The sequence below is a fragment of the Marmota monax genome, unplaced genomic scaffold, assembly GCF_021218885.2.
Source record: "Marmota monax isolate L192 unplaced genomic scaffold, Marmota_monax_Labrador192_F-V1.1 WCK01_AAM20220418_F8-fsc00145, whole genome shotgun sequence".
Lineage (NCBI taxonomy): Eukaryota > Metazoa > Chordata > Mammalia > Rodentia > Sciuridae > Marmota > Marmota monax.
In genome coordinates this window covers 967,279-980,762 of record NW_026695201.1, presented here as the reverse complement: position 1 = coordinate 980,762, position 13,484 = coordinate 967,279, and the positions used below count along the sequence as shown (strand labels likewise).

Below are 13,484 nucleotides of genomic sequence, written 5' to 3'. Positions count from 1 at the left end.
TCAGTGGTAGAGTGCTTGCCTAGTACATGTGAGGCCCTGGGTTTGATCCTCAGCACCACATAACGACAAATAAATTAAATAAAGGTATTAAAAAAGAAGAAGTCTGTGTGGCTTTGCTTGTGACATCATTAAATATTTCTTTTAGATGTTAAAGGTAGTAGAATACAAAGGACTAGCCCTAGCATACATGTTTTTTATTATTGGGAAAACAGTATGTTGGACACCATGCATGAAACAATTATGTGCAAAAAATCTAGTAGGGATTACAAAATAAATAAAACCAGGGGTCAGTAATTTTTTAGAGTACATTTGGATGCAAACAAAACCAACTCACCAATATCCGTGTGTACATAAATGCTTGGACAGGAAGTGCTAAGGCCCTCTGTATGACATCCTGAAAGTCCAGGAATATGAGAGAAAGCCTGACCAGAAGAGACCCATTTGAGAAAAGAACAGAAAAGAGGTTTTCAGGAAATGGAAGTGCAAGACAGACCCAAACAGAAACTTTTCTTTCTTTTTCTTTTTTCAAGTGGAGGTGGTGCTATTTTGCAAATTATTTTATTTTGAAGCATAAAAACAGATAAGGCATAAAGCAAATATGTGAAAATAATAGAACAGCTATACATCCAACTCCAATGCAGCAAAGTTAATTGGTTTCTTGAAATCAAGTCAAAAAATAGAACTTGTTTTGTGTGGTTCCCCCCCCCCCCCGACAAATTTCAATGCTGGAATCTTGGTCCCTAATATAATGGCACTGAGAGGTGGCAGATCTTCAAGGGGTGAGGCCTAGTTGTTCTCAGGGGGTGTGCTCTCACTGCCTTGGCCATACCTGATTATTTTGGTCAAACGTCTGGTGCTCACAGTGAATGAGGCCACGTAGATAGTGCTAATATAAATAAAACATATTTAATGAAGCTCATTCTTTTCTCTGTACTTTCTTTAGTATACTGTATTCATAGTTGGTTAGTATGTGCTTTTCTCCAGAGTTTTAGTTTTTATCTTTCTGTTCTTTTTAATTCTAATGTTGAATTCAACCTATGGTAATTAGTAGACATAGGTTGAATGCATATTTAAGAAATCAGAAATATGCAAAAAATAACTTTGTTTTACATTTGTCTTATATTCTGAGTTTCCTGGATCTCTTGACTTACTTTATTCAATTTGAAAATGAAAATTATTTTTCAAGACTCATTAACTCTACTTTGGAGCTTTTCCCTTTTTTCAATCCTGAGGTTCATGGGTTTCATAAATTCTGGAAAATTCTCACTCTGAATTTCTTTAAATATATTCTCTTTTCATTATGTGTTTTGTCTCATTATATAAATATATAATTTTCATTAGGCTTACATTGGGATTCATACTAATCTTTACATATGTTTTTAATTGGTACTGGATATCTAAACCCAGGGGCACCCTACCACTAAGCTACATTTTTATTTTATTTCTTTTGAGACAGGCTCTCACAGAGTTGCCCAGGCTGGCCTCAATGTGCAAACCTGCTACCTCCATCTCCAGAGCCAGTGGGAACATAGTGGGAGTCGCCTCACCTCGCTAAGCTACATATCTTTCAATACCCTTTTCATTTTCAATAGCCTTTATCTCTGTATAGCATTAGAAGAAACTTTTTAGATCTTCTGCATCAGAAATATTTTAAAATTATTTTACTTATTGTTGTTTAATCTACTCTTTGAGTTTTTATATGATTATAGCAAGAAGAGTTATTTTAGAGGTTAAATTTGCTTTACACTGTTCCAGGTATTTGACTTTTTAAATAATGTCTCTTTCTTTTCTTGTGTTATTACTTTTTATACCTTTCAGCATTTCAAATATAATTTCCTTTCTGTGTGATGTTTTTTTTTTTTTTCGAAATTAAACTGTTTTGTTTGGCAATTTCCATTAATTATAGATTATTTCGGGCTCTGTCCTCTAGATTTGAATTTTGGCCTTATGCAAAGGAAGGCTTTTGAGTTGGTATACTTGGTTCTCTTGATCAACTTTAAAATTTTACCAGGTGTCACAGAGCAATTAAAAATTTGCAATCACTTCTTATCTTATTATTTTATTTCAGGATCATTCAAGTAGATATTTGTAAACTCAAAACCCAGAGCAGTGATTTGCAATTCTCAGAATAAGAAAGTAAAAGCAAAAGCAAAACCAGCCAACATGTACTGAGTAGATGATGGACACGCTTCCTTCCCTATATACTTGGGTGGATATTTTTCTCGTTGACTCTGTCACAGAAGTGATGGTATGGAAGAAGCCTCCATTCCAACTCTGGCCTTATTTGCCCAGACCTAAGACCTTATCTTCAGATCCAAGAGATGGCAGTGACCCAACCCCTGGGGATGCTGGGCATGACAATATCTTGCATACACTGGTGTCAGGTCCTATTTGTCCCTAGTTTTACATTTCTTCTTTGCTTTTATTCCCCAAAAGGAATCCCCTTATTTCATGGTAAATGCAGCTCTACATTTAAAAGAGATTAAATGGTTTCTACTGGTATGTCTTTTTAAGCTCTGTAGTGGGCCCCCTTGACTGAATAACTCCATAACTGTGTCATTTCTATTTACACAGAGGATTCCAAGGGCCATGAGATAGATGAATGTTCTAGTTTGGAAAGAATCCAGGAAGTAGGATGGAGGTTAGCCTGAATGGACAGGAGGGAGTAAGAGAACAGAGGTGAGGCCTCGGGAGCTGAGATCAAGGCTAAGTGAAGACTGACAGTGAAGACCTGGGAGAGTGAGAAAAAAGGAGAGAGAGGCAGAGTGGGGAAAGGGAACACATGATGGGAAGAGACGGGAGCACATCAACTCACAAAGAACTTCAAAGCCCTAGGAAGGCTAGCTAACAGTCAGCTCTTTCCAGTCATTGTACGTACAAGGACAGTGAGGTCCAGTGATGGCATTGCAATTCAATGCAGGTGTCCCCTGCAGGAGATCATGGGGATTCTCAGTCTGGACCCCTTTTTAATGCAAGAAATTTTCTGTGTGGGGCCCAAGTCACGGAGACCACATTTAGGAAGCCAGAAAGGCAAGATAAAATCTTGAGAAAGTATGGAAGGAGAAATGAGAAACCCAGTGCAGACATGAAGTTAGGACCCGCAGTGGGGTTCTCTGGGAAGGAGACTGAGGTTGGTGTTGGTGAGGAGGGGAAGTCAGAGGGCAGAGGGAGATCCTGTGGGCAGGGCCGCTGACACCTGGGTTCTGGAGAAAGCTGGGTGGGGAAGGAGAAATTGAGGAGTTATGGTGGTGTGCAGGGGAGGAACTATTGCACATGTTAGGAAGAACACAAGATCCTTGTAGCCTAAGCAACAGTGGTTCAAGAAGAGGAATCCTAAGGGAAAGTCTTGGGGCAAAGGGAAGAATCCTGGATGTCCTTAGGAGAGCAGGGACACCCCACCTGGCTGAGTTATAATTGGTATACAGCTCACTCACCTGGATTTTCCTCATCTCTCCCTGTGACCAGGGAGCACACCACATCAGTGATCTCTATAACCATCTCCTCTCTCAAAGATTTTTCTCCTTTTCTGGTCCTGGTCACTTCCCACCTATTTTGTCTCCTGACTCTCTCCTACAGTGTTGCTCTCTCTCAGCTCCCCCAGCTCTCAGCACCCCCCAGGCAGCTCCCAGTGGTCTCCATCCTTTCCTCTCTCCTCCTCAGACCTTGTCTTTCCCCCTCCACAGCTGAGAGCTCACTCAGGGGTGCAGTGGACTGGGGAGCTGCAGATCCTCAGTGGGACTCTGACCCAAGCACCAGCTGCTGCCTGCATCCTCACCAGGAGCCACTCTGTCAGGGGAAAGTTAAGGGGAAGAAACTTCCAATTCTGCTTCATTTCTCTTCATAATCTACTCCCTTCTTCCTTCCCTTGTTATGGTTTACATATGAGGTGTCCCACAAATACTCATGTGTGAGACAGTAAAATGCTTTGGAGGTGAAATGACTGGGTTATGAGAGCCTTAACCCCATCAGTGAATTAATCGCCTGATAAGGACTAACTGAGTGTAACTGTTGGCTGGTAGGGGTCTGGCTGGGGAGGGGGTTGTCCTTGAGGAGTGAAGCTCTCCCTCTCTTTCATGGCAGGCCATGTCCAGACCTGCTTTTCTCAGCCACCCTCTTCTGCCATAAGGTCCTGCCTCACCTTGGGCCAGGAGGAGTGAAGTTGGCCATCTGTGGACTTAGAACTCTGAAACTGTGAGCCCCCAAATCAACTTTCCTGCTGAAAATAGTTCTGGTCAGGTCCTTTGGGCACAGTGGCAAGAAAAGCTGACTAGAATAGCCTCCTTCTTTGGCGTCTGTTGCACCCTTAGTGTCTCTTACCAGCTCTTTGGGTCTCATAATCTCATTCCTCATTTAGTTATTTTTCTTCCCTCTCTTTCCTACCCCAAACCCACTGTCCCATCCTTGTTTTCTCCATCCCACACTCATGAGCAACAGTCATATGTTTTGTGGGATCCAGGGAAAAATAAAAATGTGGACGTTGTCTTAGCCATTCAGGCTGCTATCACAGAACACCACGGACTGGGTGGTTTATAAATACCAGAAAATTATTTCTCACACTTCTGGAGGCTAGACAGTCCAAGATGAAGGTAGATTTGGTTTCTAGTGGGACCTGCTTTTTAGTTCGTCAAAGGCAACTTCAGAAGGTGTCTTCTCATTGTGTAAGGGTTGTGGGTCTCTTTGAGATTCCTTTTATAAGGCACTAATCTCATTTCTGAGGGTTGAAGCAGCATGACCTAATCACCTACGAAAGGCCCCACTGCCTAAAACCATCACATGAGAGTGGTTAGGATCCCAAAATATAAATTTGGGGAAGACACAACGATTCACACCATAACTGGTTTGTGTTCAAAGAGTTTTTGTTTTTGAAATTTTTTTATTGTAGATGGACACAATACCTTTATTTATTTATTTTTATATGGTGCTGAGGATCGAACCCAGTGCTTCATATGTGCAAGGCAAGCACTTTGCCATTGAGCCACAATTCCAGCTCTCAAAAACTTTTGGATATATTAAAATACAATACTTTTTCATTTCTATGGAAGGTTATGTCTCTGTTTTTATTTGATTTGCTAGTGTGTGACCCTTGGGCACAGAGATACTCACAGGATGATTGCAGGAACTTTCCTCTTAGCAATACCTTCATAGTGTCCAAGAGATTTTGATATTTTGTATCACTATTCTCATTTACACTTAAGTACTTTTTAAAATTTCATCCCTGTTTCTTCTGATATCCATTCCACAGCATTTTATCCACTCTCCAAATGTTAGAGTAGCTTGTTTTCTATTTTATCATTGATTTCAAATTTCATTCAATTATGATCTGATAAAATGCAAAGCATTATATCTATTTTTTTGTATTTTTTAAGAGTCACTTTGTGGCCTAAGATATGGTCAATTTTAGAGGTGGATTCATGTTCTGCTGAGATGAAAGTGTATTAATCATCGATGGATGGGACATTCTATATATGTATGTTAAGTTTAAATTAATAATTGAATTTATTAGTTCAAACCTTCTTTATTTAGTTTTTGTTTGTAGGCTCTATCCAGTGGTGAGAGAGCTGTGTGTTAAAAGTTACCCAGTAATATCATGTTGTGGTCTATTTGCTTCTTGAAATTAAGATGGGTTTGTTTGATGTATGTTTGTGCTCCATTGTTTGGAGCAAAAATATTTATGATTGTTATGTCAGTTGATGTATAATTCCCTTACACACTATTAAATGTTCTTTTTGACCATTCTGATTAACTTTGGTTTAAAGTCTACTTCATCTGGTATGAAGATAGGAAACCCTGCTTGTTTAGGAAATCCATGTGAATGACATGTGTTCTTTTCCATCATTTTTCCTTCAGTCTGTGGGTGTCTTTGCCTATGAGATGAGTCTCTTGTAGACAATGTATTTCTGGGTCTTAGTTTTAATCCAATCTACTAGTCTATGTTTTTTCATTGATGACTTTAGGCCATTTACATTCAATGTTATTATTGTGATATAATTTTTATTCCCTGTCATTTTTATTTATTTCTCATTTTCAATTTGAATTAGTATCTCCTTTGATTGACTACTCTTTTAGTGCAGTTCCTCCCTTTGCTGATTTTCACTTTTTTTTAATTTCTTTTTCATGAACTATTTTATTGATTATGTTTTGTAGTGCATGCTTTCTACTTGTGAATTATTTTAACTTTTGCTTTTGTTTATCATGTAAAGTTATTACTTCATCACCAGTTCTGAAGTTTAATTTTTCAGGGAACAGTTTTCTAGGTGGGTATCCATTTTCTTTTCAGAGTTTGGTACATTTTATTCTAAAACCTCCTAGCTTTGAGGGTCTGGGTTGGGAGATCTGGTTACCTCCAGATTAGTTTCCTTCTAAATGCTACCTGTTGTTTTTGTCTGGAAGTCTTTAAAATTCTATTCTTATTCTGTATATTAGGTATTTTTATAATAATGTGACTTGGTGTGGGTCTGTTGTAATATTGTATATCTGGGGTCCTGTAAGATTTCTATATTTGATTTTTTAAATTTCATTATTTATTTTTGGGAAATTTTGTGATATTGTTTCATTGAAAAGATTGTACATTCCTTGTTTGTATCTTTAAGCCTTCATTTATCCCCATAAAATATTAAGTTTGGTATTTTCAGGTTATCCCACATTTCTTGGAAATTCTGTTCATGGTCTCTTAAACTCTTTTCTCCATGATCAACTTTATTTTCAAGATCATATATTTTGTCTTCATTGCCTAAAAGTCTGTTTTCCTAGGGATCAAGTCTTTTTGTGATGCTTTCCATTGAATTTTTAATTTCATTTATTGATTCTTTCATTTTCCAGATTTCTCTTTGTTTTTATTTTCTCTACAGGATGGGCATCCTTTGTGTGGTCTTTGTAATACCATGTTTTTCACCCTTTTGTGCTCTTTGTTACTGATTGTACCAATTAAAATGATTTCAAACATATCCAAAATGCTACTGATTATCCTTAAACTGAAAAGGCTGTAATGTGTATTACAATTTATTACCTGTAAATATATATTAAATAAGATTTATAAACAAGATACACAAAACAGGCTACATATTCATCAATTAACACAAATACTGTGAACAGAAACTCAAAGTAACCTATCCCTCTGTTTACCCTAGGAGCCTGGCTCAGTGCTCACTAACACAGTGTTTGCAGCAGAAACTGTAGAGAACATAACTGCTGAGAATGCGCATTGCTCACTAGGACCTACTTCAATCCTCAAGAGCAGTACTTTGACTCCTCATTTTTTATTTCCTCTTCAGTAATGCCCTTGGGCCATATTTTAGGTATCACCACCATGAGGTGCCTCTCAATCTTTAATGCACCTGTGAATCTTCTGATGGTTTTCTTAAAATTAAAATTATAATTCAGTAAGTCTGAGATCAGGAACCACAATCTACATTTCTACTAAGCTGCAATGTAATGAATCTGTGGCTTGACCATAAACCACACTGAATATGGAGGATCTTCATCCTTCCATGCTCTTTTAGTTTAGAGAATAAATGGAAACAAAAGTTTCATGCTAATAGTTTCCTACTTCAATAACAGAAGTGGTTACAGGCAAAACTGTGTGTCTCAGGAGGGTAATATTGTGACGTTTGCAGTCGAGGGGAAGAAATAAGGAATATCCATGGACTTCTGCCCTGTTCAATGCTTTATTCACTCAAATTACTCAATACAATTTCACTTTATAGGTTCTTAATCAAGAAAATGACAATCTTTAATGCTAGGCACTGCAATAGTCATGATCAATTCACAGCAAACAATTCTAGATTAATTCTAAGCGCTGCAAAACACACTTAATCATGACAGGCTAATGACAGACATTTCCTCTGCATGCTAAGTTCAGAAGTCTCAAGCCTTAGGCTTTAAGTCCAGCAGATGCACACTCACTCAGACCACAGTGATCATGTCCAAAACCAAGGCAGGCTTTTCTTGGTGTGGAGTGAACAATTGGTTGAAGAGAGGGTCATATGGAGAAGTTGCAGCTCTCACCAAGGTCCAGATGAGGTAGTAGAGTTTGAGAGGGTGAGGATCATGAAGAGGATCAGGAAACAATGACAAGTGATGGGTTGTCAGGTCCTCATCAGGCTCTCCAGATCAAGTGCATCTTATTTCAACTGTCTGAATCCCTACTCATCAGCTCTATCATTTATAGTAAATTTGGGGGCTTTTGATCCCCTTTCAATCCTTATCAGCTACCTCTGGATTTCTCAGTGACATCATTTGCCCTGGGGTCAGAAACCTCTGGTCTGGTGGTCCTGATCTTCTCCCCTTTCCCTCTTATCAGGGGAGGACAGCCTGCCAGGGGCTTCACTCTGTTATCAGGGTGGGGGAAGTGACTTGTTTGAGGCCACACTGGAGGGCTCTGTGGGTGTGCCTGGGGAGACTGCAGCTATGAAACCGGAGTTTTTAAAATGAAGTTAGGCTCAGGCCTAAGGCCATCCTCACACTGTGTTTCTTCTCAGAGGCTCTGAGAAAAAAACTGTAGAACTAGGAATCATAAACTCTCCTCCAAGCAAGATTTTTAACAAGTCAAGCATCAAATGTCTGAACTATAACACAAGTGTCAGGATGGCAGAGATAATTTTTAAAAGGCAGAAAATGTTTTTAAAAATGTAAAAAGTATAAACCTTACATAAATTCAACACAGGTTTTGATTGAGAACACACTACATGAAGGCCAGATACTTCACCAGGGATCCAGATACTTAAAAAGCATGTGCTTTGCTCTCAATCTTTTAAAAACTGAAAATTAAATACAAATCTACACAACTGCCATACACGCTAGAGAGTGAAGGGTACACTTGAAATGTGAGGAAGCACAGATGCAGGAGAGAGTGCTTCCCACTGTGAATCAAGTAAGGACCTCTGGAGGATGTGACATCTGAAATGCATCTGGTGATCCATTACATCTAAACAAGTGGAGCTTGCTAGGATCCTCTTCAATTCAGAGTTAAAGTCCCAGAAGCCAGGTCTGAACATCAGATCCTGCAAGATTACATTGAGCATATATTGGTAACTGATCATGAACCAGGTAAATTACAAAGGTTTCACAAGGACAGTTGAAGTGATGTCATCACCTCCTGGTGTTCAGGTGTAGACTGGGCACCTGGGTAGCTGGGTCCTCACTTCAAAGGGACAGCACTGCAGGGAGCTTCACGGTGTGTCCTAAGTGAACCAAATGAGAACAGAGAAATAACAGACCTTCATAAGGTGGAGGTGAGAATAGAGGAGAAAGTGGGAGTGGATTTGGGAGGAGTAGGAAAGTGAGTAAAGAGAAAAAGAAGAAGGGAAGACCATGGGAAGGAGGGATGAACAGAAGAGATGGATACAAAACTCACCAGCGTTTCCTAAACCAAAATCCAAGACCTGTCAGAAGAGCCAGGGCCACTATTACGGCCGAGAGGATCCAGCCCAGGGCACTAGGAGGTGCTGCAGATTCAAGGGGACACCAGGACGTTGTTGCAAGTGTATCCCCTGTTTTACCCCATGTTTACTCCCTATTTGCCCTGTTCAACTGCAATATTTTGAGTTTCTACCTCACCAATCATTCTTCCTAATTTTATCTCATCCCTTTTAAGAGATGAATCCTTCATTCATTCTACATATTTCTGCATCTACAGATCTTTAATTTTTAATTCTTCTATTCCTTGGATTAAAATATTTGTCTTTTTTTGTGACTGAAATTCTTAAAAATGTTAAATTTTTTATCTGGCATCATGCTCTGATAGGGGACCTCCCACTAACCCCAGCTGGGTCCCACTCTTACCACCCCAGTAGAGGACGAGGTCCTGCCCTCCTAGGCTGCTGTGCTTCACCCTGCAGGCCAGGCCAGCCACCTCCCCAGCTGCCACATCCAGGGTTGCTCGGAGAAACCACGTCCCATCAGCATTGGGCAGGAAGTCACCTCTCTGAGTGCCCTGCTGCTCCTGTTCCCCTCGCATCCACATCACCCACACGGGCTTTGGGTAGAATCCAGACACATGGCACACCAGCAGCAGACGGCCAGGCCCAGGGCTGGAGCCACAGGACAGCCAGGCCTCAGGCTTCACTGCAAAGGACAGAAAACACATCCAGACACAGACTCTAACATACACTTAGAGGTTCAGAACTCCACATGAGACTACAGAGACACATGGTTCCAACTTCTGGAAATGTGACTCGATATCCTCTTTTTATCCTGAATTTGACTTTAAAATAGAAGAATTCTTTGAGATGGGCTACAAGACTGACCTTGTCTCTGGAGATGAGCCTTCCCTGCATCTAGAAGACCCAAGGTGAAACGTGGGCAGGTGTCACTGAGGAGCATATGATATAAATGTGTGTTGTCTTGGTCCTGATTATTAGCGTTAAGGAACTTGAACTTTCCTGGGCCTCTCTTCCACTCATGGGAGGTGGTGACCATGTTTCATTCTGGAAGCTCATGAAGTCATATCCTTGAATAGCTACATGCACGGAGCCTACCCAGGACTTCCCAGAGTGCAGTTGACAGCCTGCTGCCACCTGTAGATCAAAGGAATCTGAGGAAGAAGAATAATGAATTAGAGGAGAAAAGGAAGAAAATGGAATGAGTGGAAGCAAAAGATTATAAAAGCAGACGGGAGTTTGGGGAGTTCAGAGGAATGGACCCAAGTGTGGTTTCAGCTGAGGTTGACAGAAAGGGGAACTGGTAGGAGCTGGAGGTGGAGGAAGAGATGATAATATGAGGAAGGGAGGGGACTGTTCAAAGGTGATAGTGAAGGTGTGGGGGGATAAAGGACTTCATGTGAGTGAGCAGAGACTCTAACTAACCAGGGTGAATGTATCCATGGTCACTATGACAGTTTACACAGGGATGACAGCAGAGATTAAATGACAGAGAAAAATCACACTTTAACAAGTCAACCAATAAGTGAGGAAGCTGGGGTACCTCATCCATGACCATGGAAAAGGGTGGTCACAAGATGACTCTGAGGAGAGATGATAACACAGAGCCCTGCGGGCAATGAGAGAGCAGTTCATAAGTGGCAAAAACTAAAAATTTTGGAGAATCGGGTTCTGGTTTATAGCAGGTGTCCAGGATGTGATTGCAGCTTTATGCTGAAGAGTTGGAGTAAGATTCGGATCACAGAGAAGGCTGTGTCCCAGAACAATAAAAAGTTCACTGACATTCCCCAACCCTCCTCCCATTCTTCTCCCCAGTAAGGGAACTGAACTCACCTTCAGGCATCAAGTGATCAGTGTCAAGTTCCTTAACGCTAATAATGAGGATCTGGAAAAACCTTTCCACATCCATCACCTGCTCATTACTGATATTGCCCCTGGACCAGGGATCCAGGAAAATGATGGTACCAGACCTGCTGTTCCAGCTGTGACTCTGCAGCTCCCCCAACCAGCCTGAGCCCAGATGTGCCCAGGAATGGTTGTGAAAGGACGACATCCACATGATAAGATAAGAGACAGGCTCTTCAAACCCTGTAGCAAAAGAATAGATAGAATAGGAAGAAATCAAACACTGGGGGGGGAGAGACATGGGAAAGAAAAGTGCCAGAGTGGGAAGACACAGAATCAGGAAAAGTGGAAAGCCACCATTACCTTAGCTGACATCTGCTGGCCCCCAGGGTCCCATGCTCTATCAACATCCTCCATGAGAGCACAGAGGGCTTCAGTAAGGACACACAGAATGGGGCCAGCTTGGCACTCATTCTCTCCAGGTGTGTGCAGGGGAAACTGCCATCACTGCCGCAGTCTGGCTGGGCACAAAATCACGAGCCACTCAAGCAGGAACAAAGTTTATTTTTTGAAACTGCCGCCAATGTCCGGTACCGCCCTGGAAGATTTTTTCCACCCACGTGGCCTCCTCCGGGACCGCCAAGAGAGCTCCTCCCCCGGAATTCCCTCTTACTGTACTTCCCCAACCAATGGGAACTCTCCAGGAGTCCCGTAGCCGGCCTAGGTGAACAGCAGGAGTCCAATATCCATATGAATGCAAATCTTAACATAATCATATCATCTCAATGGCTAGCTGGCGTCACCTTTCAGACCAAAAATGCCATGCATCATATACTTGGCTCTTAGCAATCACCACACACACACACACACACACACACACTTGCACCCAACAGATCTCTTAACACAAATCTTACCAAATTCACTGTCCCCTCCTGGGAAGAGAGCAGTGATCAAGGGGAGTAGCAGGAACAGCATGGTCCTTGCAGATGCTACTTCTTTCTCTTGGAAAAGTCGTCCTTTGGTTTCTGTTGTAAACCAACCTACCCCACAGACCTCTCTTCTGACTTCCTTATTCAACCAACAAACTTCTCCTTCCTGGAGCAAAGACAATCTGCTCCCTCCTAAAACCCTGAGTTTCCCATTTCCCATTTCCCCTGCTCTTCTGACTCTCTGCCCAGTCTTCCAACTTCTCTCATGGTCACGGACTTCCACCCTGTTCATCTCCCCCTATTTCAACTGCTGTGGAACAAGTCTTACGTGACACTGAAAGTTACATTACCACTACGGACACTTCTTTCATTGCTGGGTATTGAACCCAGGTTCTTAAGCATGTTCTATTTTTTGTTAAATAATTTTGAATTATTCCCCATGTGTTCTGTTGCCTACCCCATCCCCCACTCCACCACATTCATGTCTCTGGCATCATTGGTTAATTTATTTCCTTTTTAAGTAGCCCCTGTGATTGTCCTCTACAACAGTATCAACTACTGAGACTGTGGCTCATGTAACCAGGCTGGCTCTATGGGGCACGCAGCCAGCACAGTAACATATTTAAGGCTCCATGATCACCATCCTGAATTTTATAATAATTTTATTGAATTTGTGTTCATAAGTAAAGTTCAATGAAACTGGAATGAGAGGTTCCAGGAGCCTCCTCAACTAACAGAGGCTTCTCCTCCCACCACCTCACCTGCATGTGTACCCCTCTTCCACCTGCTCCCCACTGTCCGGGACCTTGGCAACTCTAGACTCTGCCTATGCACATCCGCCCTGCCACCACTGTAGTGACCAGGTCTCTTTAGAAGTTCAGGTCCCTTTTGCCATCAGCCTCTGTCACTATCTCAAGCTTTGCAGGCACAAAGGGAGAATGGGACATGCCCCCGAGAGTGTGTTGACAGAACACAAGTGCAGCTATGCCATCCAGAGTCTGAACCAAGTTGTTTTGTCACTGGTCAGGATGAGCCTTTTGCCCACTCTTGTTCCAAGTGTCACAAGCATCTCCACATAATTTGGTTGCAGTTTCTCAGTGCTCAGCTGTGTGCCAATGTTGGGGTGACCACTTGGGGAGGGGATATTAACTTTCCCAAGCAGAGGTAAAGGTCACTTGAGAAGCTGGGGCACTAGGCAACCAGTGGGCAGTTTACATGCAGCCATGGAATGGGGGCCTGAGGGGTCTAAATGTTCCTGCAGTGATCCTGGGAGTATCCCTGTGCCCAAGGGATGCAATGTTAACAAATTAAATAAAATCACAGAGATAAAAAC

The 13,484-nt window shown here is 41.7% G+C and overlaps 1 pseudogene; it reads right to left on the bottom strand.

Annotated features, from left to right (window-relative positions):
* Nucleotides 1–9,348: 9,348 nt before the first annotated feature.
* On the bottom strand, nucleotides 9,349–12,197 carry LOC124082480 (T-cell surface glycoprotein CD1a-like; annotated as a pseudogene).
* Between the last annotated feature and the right edge of the window lie 1,287 nt (nucleotides 12,198–13,484).